This window comes from Passer domesticus, chromosome 11 (genome assembly GCF_036417665.1).
Source record: "Passer domesticus isolate bPasDom1 chromosome 11, bPasDom1.hap1, whole genome shotgun sequence".
In the NCBI taxonomy this organism is placed as follows: Eukaryota; Metazoa; Chordata; class Aves; order Passeriformes; family Passeridae; genus Passer; species Passer domesticus.
In genome coordinates this window covers 24876086-24895487 of record NC_087484.1, presented here as the reverse complement: position 1 = coordinate 24895487, position 19402 = coordinate 24876086, and the positions used below count along the sequence as shown (strand labels likewise).

Here is a 19402-nt window from a genome sequence, read left to right as displayed (position 1 = left end):
CTGCTTGTTTCTTATGGAGTAACAGAATATCTAATTTGACTAATTTAATTTCAACCATTAAAAAAGCAAATGTGGGGAAAACGTAGTAATTGACAAAACATAAATTATATTTTCTCTGAAGCCGAAGTGTCACTATGCAAAAAAAAGTTATTCTTTGATTAGAGATTTCAGGATTAGGTTTCTCTCTTTTTTCTTCTGTATTTGTATTTTGGTAATTGTTGGTTTTTTTAAATTTTGAGGAAAATGTCTAAGCAAATATATTCAAATTCATATTCCACAAACACTAACAAAATTTGTCTGTTTCCTTAGACATAAAATAGGAGACTTCTTAAAGATGGGTTGATTTTTTTAAATTTTATAATTAGCCAGGCAGCTATTTCTGATCAAGATACAGCCAAACAAGAAAAGAAAATCCATTATAAATCCTCTCATTGGCAGTGGACAAAACAAGTAGAAAATGAAAGAAAGCTTGTTTGGAGAAGAAAATTTCCTTTGTTTTTATTCTCTGCTGACTCTACTGCATATCTGTTTTTAAACAATTAACAGCGAGTACCAAAACCTCCCTCTTCACAATGAAAATATTCCTGTCTAAACCAAACATGTGAGACTTCTGCTATGATGCCTTCAGTTCTTTAAGCATAATCAACAAATGAGAAATATTTACCTTTTGGCCTGGAGTAGGAGATAGAGGACTGTGACACTGAGTTATTCACAGCTACCCCAAAAAATCTTTGCATTTTACCATTTTGCATTTTACCCTTGAATATTTGCATTTTAAGCCTCTTTTTAGCCTGATGTACCTGTGGGAGTGAGGAAGGAGGGTTTGAAACATAAGTATTTTATATATTCAATGTGCAAGGGGAGAGAGCAAGGAATTCTGAAATGCAAGTGCCACCTTTTTTTCAGTCTCTGTTCTCTTCCTACGAAAAAGGGTTCCCATGACACACAAAGCTGTGGTCTGCCCTTCCTGCTCCTTCTGCCTTGTGTCCTCTGCCAGGGGGTAGTTTTTCTGGGTATGGAAAGCTCCAATAATGAACAAATATACACACCACAAGAAAAGTCAGAGGCTGCAACTTCTATTTCACTTCAGGGTGCAGTAGAAAACTCTGAGTCCAGCCTGAGATTTGGGTTGAGTTTCATTTAAGCAGATGACCCTTCTGAATAAATGCTCATTGCTCTGCCTGTAAGCATGAGTTACAGGTAAATACTTAGGGGTTTGGAGATTTTATTTTTTTTAAAAGACCAAGGTGGGCAGAGGAGGGAAGGCTTAGGGAGAGGTAACGGTGATCTTTTCCTGCTATGTTTGTGGGGATGAGTGTCCCTCCTACCTGGGGCAGGGTCAGCATGCTGCTGGGGGAAACAAGGGCTCCGTGGGACCCACCTGGCATGGAAAAGGGGATTCTGCATTTAACAGAGAGACAAACAGCAGCACAGCAGCACGGGCTGTCTGTCTGTCTGTCTGTCTGTCTGTCTGTCTGTCACAGGAAGGTTTTTGGGTTGGGAAGGCTGAGCTTTGGCTTTTGCCTCTCAGTTTGTATCACTAACAGCTCCGGTGTGACTGCACAGCCACTTCCATGTGTGGAGCTCAGTCACAGCCCCAGCACGAGGTGACACACTGAACATTAGTCAGAAACACTGAACATTAATCTGGGCGTGCAGAGGGATGATTACAGCAAAACTAACAGAGAAATACAGGGAAAAGTAGCTCAAATGGGAAAAATGGTTGTGATATTCAGACAGGGATGTGAACCTTGCCTTTTCTCTCAGCAAGGATATCAGGATAACCACAGCAAGCTTCCCTGAAGATCATTGAAATTATATATTCTATATAATTATATTGCACTACTATGTCATTTTTATTGCAAAATTATTTAAAAGGCTGCATGTATAAAGTAAAATTAATTCTTCTCCTATGAAACTAATCTATAGAAATATAAAAACGTAAGCCAAACATACATATGCACACACAACTTTTCTAATATGAATTTGATACTCTCTCTGTGTGTATCAATTGCATCCAAGTCATATTCCTGATCCTCAGTTCAGTCACTGCAGTGCTGTAGCCATACATGTCACACAAACCCCTGGTGAGAGCTTTTGTTCTGCACCTTTTAGGTCTGTTCTCTAGATGAGTTCTTGGTAATGTTCATAATTTTGGCTGATTTTTATAGTCTGTTGTGTTGGCAACTGATTAAATACTGCAGAGCTTCATTAGCCCAGTGATGCCTTCTCGACTGCACAATCATATTCCAAAATTTGCACTAAGTCTGACAACTCACCTTTTTGATATTTTCCAACAGTTTACGAGCAGGAACACTCCAAAGAGTTGCAATTTGTTCTGTCAAATGTCTGTGATGTTTCCCTCTGTTGTATTTCCATTCAGTTACAGGCACTCTTGGTGACATGCAATGTTTGCCTGGCATCCTTCTCCATCTCTGTGCAGAAACTGGAATCACTTCAGAAATTCTAACACAGCTCATGTGAAGGAATTGCTCCTTCTGTGAGCACTCCAAGTGTCTGCCACTTGGGCAAGGTCTGCTTGTATCTATAGCTCATGGTGCACTAAACTCAAAAAATGCTTTGTGTTGGAAAAAATCGGGAAAGCAATTCTTAAAAGTAATATATCAAATTGAGCTACAGCTTTAAAATAAAACAACCAAAAAAAGAACTTAAAATCTTTTCTCACACCAATGAAATGTAATGATTTTCCAGTAAACTGATATTATTGTAATGTTTTTTAATCTGACACACTTTCACAAGAACCCATTCTCCCAGCAGAATCCTCTGCCATAGAGCTAAATTCGAGAAGATTCGAGAGTGTGATGCAATATCAGCTGTGTTTGCGTAACTCATCGCTGGTTTCATTTGAAACCTCTCGTTAAGCCTCATGTTACTGTTTGGAAAGTTACTTTCCTTTTCAAACTTTGAAGCATATTAATATGCTGGGAATAAAAAATAAGCTGAAGATGATAGTAAATATTGAATTAGAGTCTTATTTGTAAAAAATGGAGGATTTCAGGCTAGGAATCTAATGGAAAATTCCAAGTTGACAGGTAAACAAATTATTTTTCTACACATACAAATAAGAATTTACAGTGCCCACTTTATTTTCTTGCTATTTAATTTATCCTAATAAAATAGTTCTTCTGAATCCTTTCTGAAGTTTCTGGAATTAAAATCTTAGCAGTTCATTTAAACATCTTCAGACACCACCTAGAAAATTATTATCATTTTAGTGTTTAAAAATATGCATATCAGAGAAATAATTCTAAGATATCAGAGAAAGAGCCTGAAAAAATCTTGTTCGGAAAAAGAAAATTAATTTTCAGCATAACGAGTATTTTCTTTTTTAAAGTGCTAGTTTTGTTGTTGAATTTTTTCACACACACTACTATATTAAATTTTGTTCTAGTTAAAGCAAAAGCCATCCACTTGTTTTCCATTAGAAATATTGTACAGAAAAATATGAAGTAAATTAAATCATCCCTTTCTGCTCTTTTTCTTTAACTCTATTCAGTAAGTCATTTAAAAATCAATAAAATCCTGAAACTCAATAGACATTTTTCAAAATGGTATTTATATGCTTAAAATACATTTTCTTACCATATACAGTAGTTGAAATTATTCAGTTACACTTAAAATATTTCTAAAGGGTCCCACAGAATTCCTCGTGAAGTATTATTCAGATCTGTCAGCATCATAAACTGGCTTCATAAAATGCCACTAACTAAAACTGAAAGCACCAGGATTACATTGCACTTGTTCTCTTCACAAATGAAAAATTTGTTAAATAAGAGTATGTCAGAGAAAAAAATTCACTCCCACACATGCAATTAACAATTTCATTTCGATACCAGCAGTGGTGGCTGCGGAAGCTGAGGCAGCAGGGTTGGTACTCATGGAAATTCGGCAATGTCTGGGGCAAATGTTAAGTTGAAATGGACAGCATTTTAAATCTGTTCTGCCACTCAGATGTATGTAATCCACAGAGCTCTGACAAAGCCGGGCCTTGCAGACCTTACAGACTCAGCCCAGAGTTCGAGCAGTCAGGTTAAATTTCCTGACCCACTTCTTCTGCTCTGATTGTGACCATTGCTCAGAAAAAAACAGAGAAAGGGAAAAAATACACCCACACACAGGCCTCCAAAAGGATTGTCATGGAATTATATTTCTTTAGTGCAACCTTATTCAATTCTTATTCAACCTGTTAAAAAAGAATTAACAAGAGGAAAAATCTTGAACCAAGTCTTCAAGCTTTGATTTTATTATTAAAAATTTAAAAGAATGAAAACCACTTTCACTAACAGGACTGAATCCTGTTTGCAGTGAAATTGATTTGAGAGTTTTCGTTGTTTGCTTTAGGTTGGGGGTTTTTCCTCATACCAGAGAAAAGCAGTGTAACACATCTCGAGAGGGCTCAGAGCAGAAAGTTGTAGGAATCCAGGCAGGAAAGGGAACTGAGGGTGAGCACGGGAGTTGTGAATACCACCAGAGCAGACCCACACTGCCTCTCCAGCTCCCCAGAGAGTCACTTCACCAGTGAGATTATGCTGTGGAACCTTCTCTTGTGGGGTTCTGCAGGACACTCACCCAGCCCAAACAGAAAAATGAACCTGCTTGGTATTTTTCTGGCAAACCCCCAGCTAGTCTGACTTGAAATTCCCTTATTTCTTCACCTGATGGTTTTTAAATACATGTAATGAACGTATGCAATACCTTTGTTTTGAACATTTGCTGTGAGATTAAAATAAGATTTTAATTTCTGGTGTGCTCTTGATGTTCAAAAAGTGTAGGATGGAGAGCATTATTAGCTATCTGCTGGTTGACAAGGGGCAGGATTAGGTTTCTTTAAGGGAATTACACTTTTGATGACCCCGCTGCATATAAAACATGTTAGCTAATGGGGGTGCAGAGGGGGCAGATTTAAGTGTTTGATCAGGAAATCCTGCATGAGCATATTGGATGGAAATTTGATTAGTAACCTTAGTGACAAGGGGATCAGATCCACTCTCGACATACAATCAGATCTGGCAGTACAAGCTTTTTTGTCTCTTTGAAGGAAGGGAACATTTGTACAGAATCAAGGCAGCGTATTGGATAATTTAAAAAGCTGTTACATATTGAAACCTGGAAAATCACCTTTTTTGTTTTATTTTGGAAATATGCTTGCAGTTATCCTGGTGTGTTTTTTCTTACCAAGAAAAAGAAAAAAAAAGCTTACCGAAACCAAAAGAAGAAAAGAGTAAGGCTTTTCAGATTTACTATAAATATTCCTGGAAAATTGGCTTTTTAAAAGTATTTGTATTTTACCTCGATATTGTAAAGAATGCTGAGAAAGACCAGAATGAAAAAATCTTCTAATTCCCTAATATTTGTGTTACAGTATCATTACGGTCTTACATTGGTTGTAAGCACTATATCTGTTGGGCAAGCTGATTTATTTTTGAGAGCCAGTTTAATTTTTTAGATTACTAAAGCACGCCATCGAGTTTTTAACTAACATGTTAAAAATAAATATTTCTGTGTTTTGATAGGAAAACCCTTTTCTTTGTGCTTGACTCTTGAAGGAGCTTGGAGTGGCTGCAGGAATCAGGCAGGCTGCCTTTTCCTCAGTGAGGAGAGGAAATTGAGGATGAGGATGTGCTGGATGAGGAGTAGAAATTGAGGATGTGCTGGGTGAAGAGTGGAAACTGAGGATGAGGATGTGCTGGGTGAGGAGTAGAAATTGAGGATGTGCTGGGTAAGGAGTGGAAATTGAGGATAGGGATGTGCTGAGTGAGGAGTGGAAATTGAGGATGAGGATGTGCTGACCATCAGCCAAGCATCTGGACACGAGGTTTGCTTTAGGAAGGACCCAGGTAAGCCCCAGACCTGCTGCTCTGCAACTTGTGTGTGAAGGAACTGGGAGGAGGAAGCAGCTCAGGGAGTGCCCCTGGGCTCCTCTCTGTGCCTGTGACCCTCTGCAAGTCCCCTGGCTCGCAGGAGGGACAGCCAGGTCTGGCATGTGCAGGGCAGGAAATTTGCTGATATTGCCCCACCATATTAGAGGAGAGCCCAGGATTCAGATGCTGCCTCTGCTGCTGACCTTCAACCAGTAATTTCCTATCTCTTTGCTCCCTCTTCTGCTGCCCTGCTCTGTTTGGGTTCCAGTTATGGAGGGTGGGATGAGGCCTTGGGGCATCACCCACAAATCATCACAGCCTTTAGCATCAGTGCCTGTCAGACTGTGCTGTAGGGTCAGGGTGCTACTGCTTTATAAATAAGATTTCACAGGAAATCCTGGCACCACAGCAAGGCAGGCTGTTCCTGTGCTTTAAACTGGGTGTAGACTTCAGTTCTCATTTACTTGGGATTTTCATATTTTCAAGGACAATTGTATGAAATTCAGGACATGAAATCAGCCTTTGAGTTCAAAAAGGGAAAGCACGTCAAATTTTCCAGCGCGTTGTGGAAAAAAATACTCAGAGTATCCTTTTTATATAAAGTCCACTGCTAGAAGTAATTAAGTAATAACATCTGATGACACAAGGACTGTCATCTGTTTAAACTCAAGGAACTGGAGAGCTCAGGGAGCCTGGGTATCAGATAACAGGAATGCTGTGTGGTGCAGCTCCACAGCAGCTCCGTTCTTGAGGTGGATGGAAATTAATGTGGAAAACACTAATTGTTAAAAACCTGTGCATTCAGGAAATATAGGCAACAGGCTTGGGAACAGTTCTGAGCAGCCCCAGGCATTGCTGCTGTGATGGAGGTGGGATATCTCTGCCCTTCTATGCACACAAACTGCAGGAGAATCAGCCCAGCCCTGCTCTCCTGAACCAGGCACATCCACAGTCCTGGACATGCTGAAGAATTTGCAACTTATTTCCTAAAAGTACTTAAATGAGTATTAGCCTTTCCAGTGAGCTTGATGACATTATTTATTTTATACAACAGTCTCACGAGAACAGCCAATAGTTTCATTATAATTAATTCATCTAATATTTCAAAAATAATACACCCAGCAGTTTCGGGCTCCTGCCATTAAGATACAGTAAATGTTTAAGCTTTGCTTTTTTCATTTTACTACTTGATGTCAAAATACTTAAAATTGTTTTCTCCTTATAGCTAATATTAATTTTTTTCTTTTTAATACCATGGTCCTAATTGCAGAGAGTTATAAAGGAATGACAAAATATAGTGGAAAAAGGGTTCTGATCGGATTATAAAGGCTAACAACTAACCAGCAAAGTGGAACTTTTTTTTAACACCATCCAATGATGTCACCAGTTTGAGGTTTCTCTGGGACTTTATTAAAATGTTTGTGACAGAGCCAATGTAAACCATCCTAAATCTAACACAGAGCTGAAAGGCCTGATTTTAGGGAATGCAAAGATATGGATCATTGGGTCTGTCGAAGCGGCATCTTGAGCCAATTATTGGTGTCATCTTGAGCCAATTTAATCAATCCAAGGGGGACTCAAAGGGGGTGGGGGTGCAGGGTTGCAAGTGTTGGTCAAACATTCTGGCAAAAAGGGATTTGTTGTAACAGCAACCAAGTGTGTTGATTTACTTCCTGCAGCCCTGGGTTTGTGCATGCTGTAAATAACTGATCAATCAGTTCAGCTGCTCCCAGGGCTTTAATTGCAGGCTAAATTTGTAGAAGATGTGGTTGCATGTACACAAATGTGAGCTTGAATTTATTTAAGACACTTTAAGACAGAGTGGAGGTAATTTAGCGTAAAAGAACCTGAAATCTCATACAGTGTTACTTTCAAAATAGCAAAAGTGTACAAATATATTTCTAAAGAGTAACACCTCCTGACATTATCTCAGCCTGATCATACACACAAGTAAGCTTGAGAGTTGTAATTCTTGTGATAGAAACTATTCACACAGTGTAAAGGCTACTCAGTGGAGGAAACACAACTGCTAGCAACAGAGAATTGAAGTGAGAAGTGCTCTTAAAGCTGAATAATGTGTTTTTGTTTTATCCTGCCAGACCCACAGCAGCAGTTCTGAGTCAGAAAATCTCCGTGAAAAAATATTCAATTTAAATTCTACTCAAAACATCTTTTAAAGATTTTTTTTTTGTTTCCTTTTTCTGCTTTAATATAATGGTGTGGTTAAGAGAGGTTTTATGAGTTAAAATGCCACAATCTGTCCCTCATTCAGTAAAACAAAATGAATCCTCCTAGTCACTGGGATTTTTCACCTCAATGAGTGTTTGCAAGTCAGAGTACCTCACGTATCCTCTTGTTGTAACCATACATGCAGTTGTAATTTATAATGTGTCTGTGCTTGAATATAATTGAAATCTTGGGTCAAAAATGCTTCCTAGTAGTTCTGCAATTTGCACCTCTCATTATTTTAAAGGTAGAGAGATGGTTAATCTCTATTCAATAAGAACTGAGAAAATGAAATATAAATAGATATACGTAACAGTAAGAACAAACAATAGAAATAGCAGACAAATCCTTACTTACTGGGATAAAAATACATTTCTTACATGGGATTAAAGTAGTATGTGTATTTTAAGTATGTCTCATAAAGATTATCTATCTATCAAACTAAATTAGTGAGAAGGGGATATTTGTTTTGGACAAGATGTCTTGGAAAAGCAATTTCTGTGTTTTGGAACTGTTAACACTGCAGCAAGTTGTGTCACACTACAGCACAGACTGAATGCAATGAGGTGGAATGTGAGATGAGCCGATAAAATAAAAGCTAACATTTAAAGAAGTACACACTCAGCTTTACCATGGCTGTGCTGTTCAAACAAATGACCATTGGCCTTAACATATCCCAGAAAATCAGCAATGAGCACTCGGGGCAGTGTCCAAACCCAGCCTCTGCTTCCTTGCGGCTACATGCACGTGTGGAAGCAGCAGTGGAAAGTGAGAAAGTGAGAATAGCAGTGAGCACAGGGCAGGACGTTTGTGGTGTGCTCACTGAGATCTGCACCTCTGCTCAGTGCATGCTCCTCTCCACAGTGAAGGATGGAGATGTTCAGCTGGGCAGGCAGGGAAGGCTGCTCTGTTCTGGGGGTGTTCCAGCACCCCTCTGCAGCAGCATCTGCTTCTGACAGCAGTGCAAGGAAAGGCTGGGACAGCAGAGCACTAATTGAGGCAAAAATACAGGGAATCTGTTAAACACTTCAATTATTTGGGATTGGGTCTTTCAAACGTCTTGGTTTGTTTGACAGAGAATTAGTTCTGTATTTCACCAGCAGAAAAATGTTGACTATAAATTTAAGATGTGAGGTATGTTAGTTTACAAGAATCACATAGAAATTCCTACTCTTCAATGCATTCACAGATCAAAAATATTATTAGTGTTTAATTTGTCAATAAAAGAACATCTTTCTTATATTTATAAATAGTATTATACTTTTTATCACTCCTACCCAGTGTACCTTTTCATCTGAGAGTGACATATTTGTGATGGTTCAACTTCAGCTATAATCTGCAGGCTCTAGGCCTGTAATTTATTATTTGCTCTGAAAGATCAGGTCCAGAGTTTAAACGTCCCTAGCTGAAAGTTTATACCAGGCAGGACAGAAAATTATTCTCTATGCCTAGGTTGAAGTACATTACTTCTTTATTGAATTAATTATGATAAGGATCATAACTTTAAACTAGGGGTGAGGTGCTGGCTTTCTACTAGGATTGCTTGAAGCAATTTTCATCTGAACATTTTTGTAGAGTTATTGAGTCTGGCAGGTCTGAACTTTATGAGAGAGTAACTTTCTCCCCAACTTAAAAGAGGTTGGACATTTATCCAGGCAAAGGTTTACCATATCCCATGTCTGCAGCCAGAAAAATTTGCACTGCATACTGAACAAATAACTACAGAACCAAATTAAACACATCTTATGAGCTTTTGAAATAAAAGCAATGCTGGCCCTTTCCCTGAGGGATCTATCAGGGCACCAAATTAATATGACAGATTTACTTATTTTTTGTTTGTTTGAAGTAGAAGTCTGAAATGATTTTTGGTCAAGGAGGAATTAGTCTACTAAATATGTATACATGAGTCTACTGAACCATGCATATTCAGTGACAAATTTATGTCTCTATCAGATTGGAAAAAGTTGGGCTTCAAAAGCAGGTAAATATGTTAATCCTACAATGATTACTTCCCTCCAATTGGATTAAAAAGCCCAGGAACAACGGAAAGAAATTACAGATCTTTGAAAACTTAAAAAGCAGCTAAGAAAGAAGAAAAACATCCAGTTTGAGAAAAGCAGGTTCTAATAACTTTCTGTTGTCTTGAGCCACAGAGAGTTTGTGCAAGACTATAAACAAGAGATCCTCTGGGAAATCTATGGTTTAAGTGATTTGCCTAGAATTACTTAAGAATTCTGTGGCTCAGATTGGATTAGGAATGATTTATTTGGGTGAGAGGTGGTTATTTTTTCATCCATTTTGTGTTTTATTACCTTTGTTATATCAGCTTTTTCAGAGGCAGGAGGCTCCCATCTAACACCCTCAGTTGTGTAAGTGCTTAAAACCAGCAAGCAGTTACTCAGTCTAACATTTTTAATTGCAGAGCTGTTTCTCTTACACAAAGAATAAATCTCAGCTGAACTTTTCCTTGGTGTTATTTTATAACAGAAAAGATTCATCTTTAAAATCTTCAGAATTTTCAAGATATTTTTGCCCCTCTTTTATGCCACTAAGTCTAATAATAAGAATAATGTCCAAGATATCTTTTTTTTTTCATATTTATTTTGCTGCTTTTCCCAATTTCTGTCCTGGAAAGTTAGAGTAGGAGAGACAGTAATCTGTAGCAAAACCCCTCCACATTTTCTAAACTTTCTGGCTATGGAAAGAGGAGGGGTTTTCAGCCTCTACAGAATTACTTTCATATACATTTTTGTTTCAGTTCTGTAATTTGTTAGTCCTACGCCCACTTTGACATTATAAATTGTATTAGAATAATCTTGAGAGCTAGGGCAATGAAGTAGCAAATACAGTAAATATTTTAACTTTTAAATATCATTAAAAGCTTTGTGCTGCCATGGGAGCAGAGAGAATGGAGGATGTGCTTATTTACTAAAGAGGGAAAGAAGAATCCTGGGCTGGAACTCAATGGATTGGTATTTATAGGTGTTTTAAAACATCCTTGCAATGTTCTTGTCTCATTGAAATGCTGGAATTAGAGGCACAGCTGCCCTTGTCTTCCATGGGATAACTGAGTCTCACATCCCAGTACCCAAGTAAGTCAGTTTTAGTGGCTATATGGATGGTTTGCCTTGCCAAGTCAGTAAATCCCTCAGTTCTGCTGCAGTTCCCATTATTCCCCTGCTGCAGGAGCTGCCCTCCCCCGAGGCTGAGCAGCCTGCAGACCCCACAGCAGCTGAGCCCATGCCACAGCCAAGGAGCTGAGAGCACCCAGTGCCTGCTGTGCTCCTTGGGGAGCAGGGAAGAGGAAAAGAGCATTCCTGCCACCCCTCTGGGGGGTCTTGCTGCCAGCTCTTTAAATCCTTCCATCTCATGGGAAACTCAGTGCTCAGCTGAGGTTTTGGAGACAGTTGCCAACCAAGCAAGAAAATAATGACCAAAATAGAGAAATTTTACTGATCTGATAAGGTCCCTTCTTAAACTGTGCATGCAGGTTTGGTCATTCCAGCTCAAAAATGTCTAGCAGACTCAGAAAAAGTGTGGAATAGTGCCACAAGGATTACCAAAGGCATAAAAGGGCCAAAACAGTGTAGGATTCTCTCTTGAAAGAGACAGTCTGTGGACAGAGATTAGATATGGCATAAGTTCATAGAAAATTTGTAATAATATCAAGTAAATACTATGCATGAGGAGAGTTAGAAATATGTATTCATTGTTTCTCCCAAAATCAGACTTTTGCTGCCAGGTAATTTTGACAATAGATTTAAGACAAAAAAGGTCCCCTTTTTCATGAAGTTAATGACTGTACAATAAAATGTGTAACCATCAGATGTTCAGGAGTAAAGCAGGGTCTCAAAATGGAGCTATAAAGGTTTGAGAATGGTAGTCATGAGTGGCATCTAATCAAAGTGCTAACTTCAGCCCTGGAAGCTCTTTACCCATTGATTCCTGGATGCTGGGAAGTTTCACTGGGTATCCCTGGAGCACAGCCTCAGCTTCTGCCTTTCCTCAAGGCCTTGCTGCTGGCAGCTCTGCAAGGCTGGACTCCAGGCAGCCTTGTCATGGATGTCCATCCCTGTGCCACTACTGGAGTGGCCACTGCCATTATCCTTCCCCTTATCCAACTGTGCTTATGAGTTCTGCTGGGTTTGGCCTCAAATGGATTTGTAAGAGATTGAATTTATGCTGCAGCTTGCTCCTCTTGGCAGTGCACCCTGCCTGGATTTGGAGGATGGAAAACGCAGCCTTGAATGTCCCTGGCTCTGGCAGCACATCTGCCAGACACGAGTGCAGATAACACAGGCAGGATTCAGAATGCTCCCTGGGAGTGTCCACTCAGTGCTTGGTTTGTGCTGAGCAGTTCTTCAGCCCGGAGCTCATCTGAGCACCAGCACTGCCAGAGTGTTGCTGTGGTCGTGTCCTCACCCCCTGAGATGTCAATCTTTGGAGGCTGGTTCTTGCCTGGGGCACTAAGCAAAGCCCCAGAAGCACCACACCCCTTCAAAGCTTCTCTTTTCTGGTGCCTGTGTGAGCTTTTCCTCCATTGGACCTGGTCCTCAGGACTCACAGACCTGTGTGAGCAAATTCTGAGGTTCCCATCTCCATTCCCAGCCTGTGTCAGGCCATAGGGAAACAGAGCAGCATTTACAAAAGACAATTGAGTATCTCAGAATCTCAAATCAGGCAATAGATTAAAACATTATTGCTATGTTTTCCTATTAAGTATGGGTGGCCAGTCCTTAGTGATTTTTTATCTTTTTTCATAAGTGTTGCCATTTTGGTTCTCACTCTTCCTCCTGCACAAAGCATGAGCTGGTGACAGGCAATACCCCCTGCTCTTTACTAACAGTTTGATAGCACCATGTGCAGGTCTGATCTTCACACTGCTCTATTTAAGGCTATTGGTTATTTTGGCAACATTTTCCTCCAGCCCTCCCTACGTGAGGCAGTGACTGGTCTCACACTTCCATCCTGTGGTTTGAAGTATAACTATATTTTAGGCCTTTCACATTTGTAGTGTATTTTCAAATATCTCTTTTCTGGTACTGAATATAAATGACATTACACAAAAAGGGCTTTATGTCTCCTAAAGAGAAGAGTGAATGTATACAAAGGTGTCCATTGGGTGCTACTTCCTTATCCCTACTTTTATCTAAAAATATCTATCACCTGGTTAATTTGAGGAGGTTTATTTTGAGGTTTATTTAGGTCTATTTATTTATACTTGCATCGTTTATTTTCTGATGAAGCAGACCTATAATCTCTAACACCCTGATAGATGGAAACAGTGTTTGGGTGCCTCTGGGGTGATGTCTCACTCATTGACACTGCAGTCCTTCACTCCAGAGAAACTGGATTGCTTTCCTCCTTTCTACCCCAGAAGTACACCCTCTGCTGCTGCTGAGGAGCATTTCTGAAATGATGTAATTGCTGAATTTCTTCAGTCTTCTTTCCTACCACCAGTCATTGCCTTACTTTGAGATGGTTGCTGCAATGCTGTTGACATGTTTGGGTTAGCTTTTGTTAGCTCTGTATTCTGTCTCTGTTCTTAAAATATTTTGAATTTTGTTTGGGAGATACTGTATCAGAGCTGGCTGCTTCCATAAACTTCATTCTTGAACAGTGTGAATTTCATTATTTGGCAAATGTTCATTTCTGGATTTTCTTATATCTCTTTCCAAAAATTTTGCCTTAAATTTCAATAATTATCAGATCTTTTGTCAAGGACTCATCCCTTCCTCATAACTGCCTTCTTAATTTATGATTAACAAAGTCTTTTATCCCCATCTTTTTCTGTTTTTCTTTGTTTTCCTTTCTATCCCTCAGCTCAGGTCCTCTCATGCTTCTTTAATGCAATTAACTAATGGCCAGCTCTCTCCCCTTGATTAGTGCTGCAGGTCCTGCTATCAGGAGGACAGATCAGTTCTGCCTGTTCTCCCTGAGGCTGCTGGCTGGGAGCACATCTGGGAGCACATCTGGGAGCCTGGCAGGCCCAGGGCTCTGCCTGTCCCCACGGGTCAGAGCTGTGTCCCCATGGCTCTGGAGGCTCCAAGTCCTGCCCAAAATGAGCCACGCTTCCAGTCCTGCTCCTGGGCCTTCCCAAACTTTTTCATTTCATGGGAGTGGTTTAAAAACAGCTGTGCCCTTTGATCCTTCATCAAGGCTTTTTTTTCTGTAAACTATTTTGATACTTAAGGTGACTTTTCTGAGAGCCTGAGGAAGCAAATCAGTGATAAAAGCACTTTATTCAGTAATAACTGTGGTATTGAGAGGTGAGATGTTGTTGTGGTATCAACTATTTCCCACAAAAGGGAATTCCAGCTCCCTCCTTTTCCGTGCCCCAGTGGTGCATGAGCAGATGGACAGAGCTCAGCTGCTGGGCACCCCTGAACCCTTGGCCTCTGTGGGCATCTTGGACAATACTTTCAGTCACGTGCTGTGCAGGGAGATGGTTTGTGGGTGACTTTTTCCCCCTCTATAATAATGAATTGATTCATCATAAGGGAGGATTTTAGTTTCTATTGTTTCAGCAAAAACCCTTTCCATTGCACCAAAATATGAATTTTTTTCTGAGGCAGCTGCAATGCTTTTCTGACAGACAGATGTGGAGTTCAGTCCTGATGTGCAAGACCCTTCAAACCCACTGAATTTACTTTGTTGTCTTTTCCCAACAAATAGACAAAAGGCTGCTTGAGGAGACTTTTAGCATTTTGCATTAAGAATTTTGACAAAACTGCAGCATATTTATTTGTCTCTGATAATCATTCTGGGGTTTTTGCATGCATTTAGCCTTTATGTTTTCATTTTGGAGGACTTTATTTTTTAATTCTTCTGCTCCATAGTTAACTTTGCCAATAGGGGTTTTCTGCTAGCACACTCTTATATTTTGTACAGAATGCAGAAAGCCAAATTCTTCTCTTGACACACTTGCTTGGCTCTATAGAATACTAATACTGCATTACTGATGTTTATATAAGACTGTTTTTCATGTTTGGAAGCTATCACTGCATTTGACTTTAATTTTGCTCTGCTTTTTGCATTCTGCTGTAAATTAATGCAGTGTTTAGAAGTGACAGAAACCTACTTTAACACCATCCTTAAGTCCCAGTGCACTGGGCATGCCAGGAGTGATGTAGAACAGCCCTCCTACCTTTTTGTTTAGAAAAATCACCAGCCATTAATCTTTGAAAATTCATAGGAAAAACCAAAAGATGGCAAAAAATTTCTTTAGGTACTTAAAAACCTGAAACTGCAAAGGATCTTGAAACATTAAAACACTTACACCTGTTATCTCCAGTGACTTTGTAAAATGTTGAGCTGCAGCTCTAAACTTAACATGATCTGCTCAGCCCAAATGCCAAGAGATTGGAGCCTTTGAATACTATTTTTTTTTTTTTTTTTTGGTATTCTGTTATGGGAAAAATAAGATTAAATATTAAATATCAGTGACACTGAAGTTCAAATTAAATCAACTTTCCTAATCTGTTGTGAGTTTCACTGAAAATGACAAAGCCTGGTGGGAAAGCACTTGTGATTTCCAAGCAATGTGAAACCCAGGCACCCTATCTCTACTAACAGGAGATCCTGCTTGAGGACATTGCAAAGTGATCCTACTTGTTTACATTTCTTATTAAAAACAGGCAGGAGAATGAATTTGAAATTTATGTTGCATGTTAAGGACAAGCCTCAACAATGTCAGCATGCTCTCACATTGTGAAAAACCAAAAAAAAAAGAGAGAAAACCAATATGAAGTTTTAATACAAAAGGCATTTGGGCTTGCATATTCACATCAAATCCTCCTTGGCATCAAGTGTGTGACTTGATGGCAGTGATTAATCCACAATTTACTGGTGCCAGCAAGGTTTGGGCAGATGAAGAAGGCAGCAGTCCTTCAAATATGCTCTTAGAGCAAGTTTATTTTAGCACTGGACTGCCTGCTCCATCCTAAACAGCTGCTCAGGTGCTCTGCTGCAGCCAAGCACAGAGCAAAATCCCCTGGAGAAACCAGTGGGTGCTGAGCTCTGCTGCACATTTGTGTGCAGAGCCAGGCTGCCAGAGCCCTCAGCCTCTGCTTCCCAGGCAGCAGCTCGGGCTGTGACATTTCTGACAGCCAAGCACAGCATTGCTGGGAGTGCCCAAATGTCTTTAGCTCTCTGAAGCAGAGATTTGCAATATTTTAATGGTGGATATCAGCAAGAAACAGAAGCTGGAAGGTCCAGCCTGAGACTCTCCTACAAGAGCAGCTGATCTTATGAAATATTTTTTACTAACACAGTTCTGAGTCTCATGAGAACTGCACAGAGTTGGGTTCTAAGCTAAAACATAAGTGATTTTTAAGATCCAAGTACAATCTGTTCAGGGGTAGATATTCCTGGGTAACTGAGGAGAAGGTGTTTGTTGTTTGTGGTACCCACTGCAGGGAGGAGGTCTGAACAAGCTCTCTCTAAACTCAGGGGTCCCATGGAGGGCAACAGTGGACAAATGTGTCTGAACAGACTCTGTGCCTCTCACTGAAGACCAGACTCTGATGACACTCTAATTAAAACTTTGCTTCAGCAAGTATGCTAGAACTGATCTTTCTTCACCAGAGCTGAGCCCAAGGCGTGTGCCTGTGAATCAAAGAAAAGTAATATTTCTGTTTCAGGTTTCTGTTTCATTTCAATAGAAAGAGCCCTTTGGGAAGACACAGAAATAAAGGCAGGATAAAAGAGCTTCTGCTCAGAACCCCAAGTGCTGCTCTCAGTGGCAGAGAAGGAAAGCCACCCTCATGTTTGCATTTTCTGTGTCAGAAATGGAATGTTTCAGTGCATGGAATGTTTCAGTGGCTGTTTCAGGACAGCCAGGATTAACTTCAGTGGATACCTGAGAGTGGAGCAGGCTTGGGGTTTTTGCAGGAGTGCTGCAGTGAGTGACAGGAACGTGAGACTGTAACCCCAAACAGTGTTGTGAAGGCCTTTATCCAGAAGTCAAGTTTACAGATTTTGCAAAGACATTAAAAAAACACCGTAACTTCTAACACAAACACAATTAACTAACATAACATTTATGCCATTTTCTTTTCATTTCACTCAATGCATATATCACACATGAATCAGTTTACTTTAAACAGTTGGCTTTGGGATACCATTATCATTCTTATAAAGAATTACATTTTCTGGAGCAAATAATTTTCTTGCTTAGCACAAATACATCTCGTGAGCTTAGCAGCTGCTCCAAAGGGTTTCAGGATCTGTTCAGCCTCTTAGACCGAAGAGTTGGTGGGTACAGGCAGCTGCCTTCAAGGTTCAGACAGACAGCAGTGATATTTTTCTCACCATGCTCCATCTCCAGTTGTTCCAGCAGGACAGCAGAAATCTTTCACTATGAAAGTGAGTAAGGATTGAGTATTGGGTGTAGAAATTTCTCTTAAAGCAGCACCCATCATTACTGTAATCCCTGTTGGGTTACTAAGAGTTCTGCCGGGAGGAACAGTGGGGCATCTCCCCCAGAAGATATTCCTTACTTGATAAACCTTTTTGAATTTAGTCCAAAAAATAGGCAATTTTTTATGGTTTAGAAACTAAAGCACAGACTTTACACAAATCAATCAATCCCATAAACAAACCACCATTTAATAACCACAGTGGCTTGTTTACATACTAGCATGATGAGAAGAAATCTAAAATCGAAGTATATCACAAATTCCCCTCTTTATCCTGTACCAGAGATGTCAGTTCTTTCCTCTGCCTGTTTTCCTTACCCTGCCAGGCAAAGTGGATATTTCACTGAAGAATTATTATTGAAATAATTCTCTTTTTCTTCTCACATACTGCATGGTTATTGAGTGTCTCTGGATCCTCCAGTGTTTTGCCTTCATCAGAAAATGCCTCACTGCTGAGAAATGACACAGAAAGAATGGAAGTCACTGGCAAAGCACAAAAAGGCAAACAAACATCCTGCCCAATGTGCCCTTACATGGATCCAAAGCCCATTGTCCTGAAATAGCACTACACAGGATGCCAGTGCACAGGGAGAGTTTCAGTCTCCCAGACCATAGCTGAAAGCAGCCCTGAAACTCATTGCACTGAGAATGTCTCCACAGCAGGTGGTACAACAATTGGCATTTCCCAGGAGAGGTGGGAGAGAGAACCTGGGGCTGCCTGCACTCAGGTAATCCCAGGGCTGAGGGACAAAGCTGGCCAGGGGCTGACACTCAGCTTTTGCAGCTGTCCTCAAGCTCTCCATCCATCTCTTCCTCTATCACCTGCTGCCAGGGAATCCAGCATCCTTATTAAACACAAAACAGTAGAGTTAGACAAATTATTTTTTAAAATTCTAGCATTCAGGCATAGGGGAATGCCAGGATCAAGCCTGCCACAATAATTTTCACAGAATCACAGCATGGTTGGGCTTGGAAGGGACCTCTGGAAATCATCTGGTCCAACCCCCCTGCTGAAGGAGGTTCACCTGTAATCTGCTTTAGTACCTCCAAAACAGGAGACAATTCTGTTCCTCCCATAGGACCCTTCCACTGCTCAGGAGGGAGCCTGGACCTGTGTGAGATGACACAGCTGATGAATCAGAACCAAGGCTGCCTCTAGGTTCTCTTTGTTACCTCAGCTGGAAGGCACAGAAGGAATGGTGCAGAGATAAAAGAAATCAGAGGATAGAAAAATGGAGAAGTGTTCCTATATGTCATCATATTAACACCCAAAGGGCTCATCAGCAGACTGTAAATATACTCAACAGAGAGAAAAATTGCCTGTAATGGTGATCAATATTTACAGATAAAGTTTACCACTGCTCTTCTTGTGAGCTCACAAACAACTTAAAGCTGTTTGCAAACTAAGGAAAACTAAAAAGCATTCCAAGCCCTAGAAACTTCAAAATGCTTTTGTGACTCAACCTTACTCACACATACAGAAAAAAAGAGTGGGTTTGGCCCCAAATAAAGCATATGTCTTTTCAGTCTTACCCATTTTCAGGCTAATCCATTAGTGGAATTGGGGCTGTCTCTTGGAAGATTGCGTAGTGGATATTAACAGGCTCTAGCTGAGGAACTCTCCTCTTAGATGTGTCTGTGGGCTACACTGCTGAGATGGCTGAGGCCTTGAGCCACACCTCCCTGCAGTCCCAAAAAATAAACATCACCCCCGTTTATGAAAAGCACCAAAATTTTGCATGACCTTTCCATGCTCACCCTGCAAGTCCAGGATGGGGAGCCCAGTCCTCCCAGCCACTGCCTGGCACCCCAGACATGGATGTCCTCACCCTCATTAGTTACTCATGTATTTGCAAAATCCCTGGGACATGCTGT

The 19402-nt window shown here is 40.2% G+C and overlaps 1 protein-coding gene and 1 long non-coding RNA gene across 4 annotated transcripts in view; one reads left to right on the top strand and one right to left on the bottom strand.

Annotated features, from left to right (window-relative positions):
- The window catches only part of FOXL2 (forkhead box L2), a 160346-nt gene that overhangs the window by 32751 nt on the left and 108193 nt on the right, over positions 1–19402 (top strand). The gene's annotated exons all lie outside the window — the stretch shown is intronic.
- On the bottom strand, positions 17907–18665 carry LOC135278655 (uncharacterized). The gene is made up of 3 exons (XR_010346105.1): positions 18572–18665; positions 18236–18372; positions 17907–17979 (listed from the first exon to the last, which is right to left on the bottom strand). It is a non-coding gene; the product is annotated as an uncharacterized LOC135278655 (long non-coding RNA).